We start from the raw sequence: 6,000 nt of genomic DNA, 5'->3' as shown, positions 1-6,000 counted from the left end.
GTGTAAGATTTAAAAAAATTTTTTATTTTATTTTTCCATAAATTATTGGGGTACACGTAGTATTTGGTTACATGAGTACGTTTTTAGTGGTGAATTGTGAGATTCTGGTGCACCCATCACCTGAGCAGTGTACACTGCTCCCTATTTGTTGTCTTTTCTGTCACCACCTCCCACTCTTCCCCACAAGTTCCCACATTCCTGAGTTACTTCACTTAGAATAATAGTCTCCAGTCTCATCCAGGTCACTGCAAATGCTGTTAATTCATTCATTTTTATGGCTGAGTAGTATTCCATCATATATATATATATACATATACATACACACACATATACATACACACACACACACACACCACAGTTTATCCGCTTGTTGATTGATGGGCATTTGGATTGGTTCCACGATTTTGCAATTGTGAATTATGTGGCTATAAACATGCGTGTGCCAAGTATCTATTTCGAATATGACTTCTTTTCCTCTGAGTAGATACCCAGTAGTGGGATTGCTGGATCAAATGGTAGTTCTACTTTTAGCTCTTTAAGGAATCTCCACACTGTTTTCCATAGTGGCCGTACTAGTTTACATTCCCAGCAGGAGTGCAGAAGTGTTTGCTGATCACCGCATCCGTGCCAGTATCTACTGTTTCTGCTTCTTTGATTACGGCCATTCTTGCAGGAGTAAGGTGGTATTGCCCTGTGGTTTTGATTTGCATTTCCCTGATCATTAGTGATGCTGAGCATTTTTTCATATGTTTAGCCATGTGTATGTCTTCTTTTGAGAACTGTCTATTCATGTTCTTAGCCCACTTTTTGATGGGATTGTTTTTTTTTTTTCTTACTAATTTGTTTGAGTTGGTTATAGACTCTGGTTATTAGTCCATTGTCAGATATATAGATTGTGAAGATTTTCTCCCACTCTGTGGGTTGTCTGTTTACTTTGCTGACTGTTGCTTTTGCCATGCAAAAGCTCTTTAGTTTAATTAGGTCCCAGCTATTTATCTTTGTTTTCATTGCAATTGCTTTTGGGTTTTTGACCATGAAATCCTTGCCTAAGCCACTGTCAAGAAGGGTTTTTCCAATGTTATCTTCTAGAATTTTGATGGTTTTAGGTTTAAGTCCTTAATCAAACTTGAGTTGGTTTTTGTATAAGGTGAGAGATGAGGATCCAGTTTCATTCTTGGACATGTGGCTAGTCAATTATCCCAGCACCATTTGTTGAAAAGGGTGTCCTTTCCCCACTATGTTTTTGTTTGCTTTGTTGAAGATTAGTTGGCTGTAAGTATTTGGGTTTATTTCTGCATTCTCTATTCTATTCCATTGGTCTATGTGCCTATGACAAATTTATTTAGAAGAAATATTTTCTTATCTTTTCATGCTTTGCTTTAGATATTGCTACAAACTTTATTTAATAGTAATTTTAAATTTTGACAAGTAAAGTTATGTGAACCATGTACAGCAAAATAAAGGATTTCATTTGTTAGACTTGTTTGCAGACATAGCACCTTAAGCTTCCATTAGATCTGTTTTTATCAAATTATCTTATCTCTGAGCTACTTGACATGTTCTCTGTCTCATCGGGTACAATCATTTAAAAACCATTGAGCTAGGTTGTCTTAAAATTTTCTTTAAAATATGCAAATAATATATTTATCTTTTTTGATAAAACATTTAACAAAATAGAAGTCTCCCCCTTACTTAACTCTTCCAAATTCCACTCCCCTCCCCAGAGGAAACCTCTTACCCATATTCTCTGTTTGGCTCTGTGTTCCTGTTTTTTTTTTTTTTTTTTTGACATGGAATCTCAAACACTCTGTCACCTGGGCTGGAGTGCAATGGCACGATCTCAGCTCATTGCAACCTCCGCCTCCTGAGTACAAGCGATTCTCTTGCCTCAGCCTCCCAAGTAACTGAGATGACAGGCACCTGCCACCACACCCAACTAATTTTTGTATTTTAGTAGAGATGGGGTTTCACCATGTTGGCCAGGCTGGGCTTGAATTCCTGACCTCAGGTGATCCACCCACCTCAGCCTCTCAAAGTGCTAAGATTACAAGCGTGAGCCAGTGCACCTGGGCTGTTTGTTTATTTTGAGAAAGGATCTCACTCTGTCACCCAGGCTGGAATGCAGTGGCACAATCATGGCTCACTGCAGCCTCAACATACTGGGTGCAAGCAGTCCTCTCACCTCAGCCTTCCGTGTTGCTAGGGCTACAGGAATGAACCACCATGCCCTGCTTCTTTTTATTTTTTGTAGAGACGAGGTCTCATTATTTTGCCCAGGCTGGTCTCGAACTCCTAGACTCAAGCGATCCTCCCACCTCAGCGTCCCAAAATGTTGGGATTACAGGCATGTGCCACTACACTTGGCTTTTGTTTTTCCTTCACAGTATGGACCTCTTTCCATGTGACTTTATAGATTTTTATCATCTTTTTTAACTGCTTTGAAGGATTCCAAAATGTATTGATGGACATTTAGTTTGTTTTCAGAGCTCTGAAGTTATAAGTAATGCTGCAGTGAACATCTTATGTATACATATCTAACAGTTTATAGAACAGATAACAGATACACAATAAAGAATAGATGTGGTTAGGTGGGAATTTATTTTGTAAGCTACTACTGAAGCACGTTCCAAAATGTCTGAACCACTGCACACTCCCAGCAGTGGGGAGAATGCCTTTTTCCCCAGACACTCAGAAACAGTAATTACCATAGCTAATTAATCTATGACGTCAGTGAACACACTTGGAAGAGTGACAGAATTACTGTATCCCCATCACCGCGTTCATTTGCACAGACTCCTAGGGCACCCTGCAAAGACATTCCTGGGGAGATGGGGCCAACAGGACTACAACCCTAATCTGGCAAAGGGTCCATTGTGACTACTGATGCACAGGTGCCTGTGTCAGGGCTAGTGAAAGAAGAAGGAACATCGGAACAGAGAACCCTCTAACCTGGGAAATCTGATCTGAAACCGTAGCAAAAAAGAATGTGATTGTGACTCCCACGTTAAACACAAAAGACTCTTGGCAGTTGCCCTATGTTCCAAGCCACTATTTTTAACCAAGATCAAATCAATAGCCTGTAACCCTTACACTTCATGTTGAATTCAACCAGCTCAACCCTGAGTGAAAACCATGGAAGGCACTGTACTGGGCTGGCTAACAAACAGCCCCTTCCCTGAAGGATCCTACAGCCCAAGATGGGAGTTAGGAGAGTAAATCACTCATTGGGATTGGCTATCATGGGAGTTTGCACAGGGTAAACACAGAAATGAGAAACTACACCCCAAAAGGGAGGGCTGGAGAAGAACAAAGCTTTAAAGAATGAGCAGGAGTTCGATGGAAAAAGAAGGAAATAAGTCGTTTGACTGAGAGACAAAAAGAGTGTGTATGAAGTATGGAAGCATGAAACAGTACGACCAGTTTGGAGAACTACAAGTTTTCAAGTGCTTGCAGCAACACAAGGATAGAGAGGTCAACAGATGGGTCCAGGGATCTATAATTGCAATTTCATAAATCATGTTGGAAAAATAAATTTACTTAACACTCACACCACCCTCATGGTTGCTGAGTCACTGAATTCCAGAAGCCTCTGGGGACAACCACTCATTCTGTCAGAGGAAAAGGAAAAAGATGCTACTCTGTCCTCGAAGTTACTGGTTAGAGACAAAACCAGGCTGAAGCGACCCAGTGGTCTTATTCATAAGGGCAAGATGAGGTTCTGTGATGCTCTTCTTTGATGTAGTGCTGTTTGAATGCTCTCCTAACTGTGTATCCAGGGGACTGCTTTTAACATGAGTGCAATCTTAAAAGTACAAATGGGCCAGCACCCTTCTCCATATCCTTTCTAACCACCTGCAACTCGGTGAAGAAACAAACTCTGCAACTCCCATTTATTCATTCAACAAAACATATAGGCAGACAAATGTCATCACAACTTACGCTTCCAGGCAGGATGAAGTAGCAGGAGTCAGATTCACCTTCTACCTGATACCACAGAAAAACCAGACAAAATATATGAAATGATTTTTAAGACATTGGATATGAGATATCTGAAAGGCAAGAAACAAGGAGAGCCCTGCTTGCCCCAGCCTACCGCCTGGAGAGTTTGCATGCCATGGAGCAGAAAGGGAGCAATGGCACAGCCTGGGGTATCTCGAAGTGTGATGGAACTGGGTGTGAGTAGCAAAGGCAGCTAAAGATTACGGGGCAAGGGCTGGGTGCAGAGAATAGCTATAGAAATACAAAACTATCCACACCCAATAATGTAAAATATACAATATCTGGCATCCAGTCAAAAGTTACCAGGCATAGAAACAAGCAGAAAAAGATGGTTCCTAATGAGGGGGAAAAAAATCAATGAAAATCAGCCAGAAATAACACAGATGACAGAATTAGCAGACAAGGATGTTACTATAATTGTACCCCAGTGCTCAAGAAGCTAGAGGAAAGATTAAGTTATAGAAACATGGCAGATATGGAAAATACTCAAACCTGATACGGAGCAAATATGAAAGCCATATAGTTAATATCATACTTAATGGTGAAATACATTTCTGCTAAGATTGAGAACAAGGGACTGTTGCCCACTCTTACTACTTCTATCAACATTGTACTGGTTGTTTCAGCCAGTGCAACCAGGCAAGAAAAAAGAAGTAAAAGGCATCCAGATTTAAAAGGAAGATATAAAATTATTTTTATTTGAAGATAACATGATCATCTATGTAGGCAACCTTTGGAATCCACACAACATTTTCAAAATTACTAGGATCAATAAGTGAGTTTAACAAGGTTGCAGGATGCAAGATCTCGGTATAAAATCAATTATATTTCTATCTTCTAGCAATGAATAACCAGAAATTGAAATTCAAAACAATACCATCAGTGATACAGGAAACTCTGAGAGTTTGCAATAGACAGAATAATGGCCCCCAAAAATGTCCATGTCCTGACCCCAGAACCTAAGCATATGTTTCCGTACATGGCAAATGGAACTTTGCAGATGTGATTAAGGACCTGCAATGAGGAGGTTTATCCAAGTGGACCTAATCTAATCACATGGAGAGCAGATACTTTTTTCTGCTCTGTCAGAGGTGTGACTACTGAAGAAGGGTTGGAGTGAGATGCAATTCTGCTGACTTTGAAGATAGAAAAAGGAAGCCATGAGCCCAGGAATGTGTGTGGCTTCCAGAAGCTGGAATGTACAAGGAAATGGGTTATCTCCTTGGGTCCCTAGAAAGGAAGGCAGACCTGCTGACACCTTGATGTTAGCCCATGTGATCCATGCTATAATTCTAATCTATAGAGAACTGTAATATAATACGTTTGTTGTTTTAAACCACTAAGCCTGTGGTAATTTTTTATGGTAGCAATAGCAATCCAAATAGGATAAATCTGCACATTGTACGTAAATCCTACACACTGAACACTATAAAACATAGCTGACAGGAATTAGACAAAACTTAGAGATACCATGTTCATGGAAGACTTGATGTTAAGATGAAAATTCTCAAACTGATTTATAGATTCAAACAAATCCCAAACAAAATTCCAGAAGATTTTCTAGTAGAAATTGCTAATTCTAAGGTTCATATAGAAATGCAAAGTACCTAGAATAGTTGAAGAAACCTTGAAAATTGAAAAGTTGGAGGACTTACACTACCTGATTTATTATAATAAAGTTATAGTGAAGAAAACAGTGTGCTAATGGTATAAAAACAGACAAATATATCAGTAGAATTGAAGAGTCCAAAAGTAGATCCACACACATAATATAGTCAATTGATTTTCAACAAAGGTGCAAATGGAATTCAGTAGAGAAAGGATAAGCGTTTTCAACAGTGATGCTGGGACAACTGGATATTCAAATGCAAATAAATGAACATTAATGAAAACCTCACACATACACAAAAACTAATTCATAATTTATCAGGCAGGGCACTGTGCCCCACACTAGTAATCCCAGCACTTTGGGAAGCTGAGGCAGGAAGATTGCTTGAGCCC

This window comes from Rhinopithecus roxellana, chromosome 9, assembly GCF_007565055.1.
Source record: "Rhinopithecus roxellana isolate Shanxi Qingling chromosome 9, ASM756505v1, whole genome shotgun sequence".
Lineage (NCBI taxonomy): Eukaryota > Metazoa > Chordata > Mammalia > Primates > Cercopithecidae > Rhinopithecus > Rhinopithecus roxellana.
The sequence above is the reverse complement of the archived record's forward strand: the minus strand, read 5'-3'. Positions refer to the sequence as shown.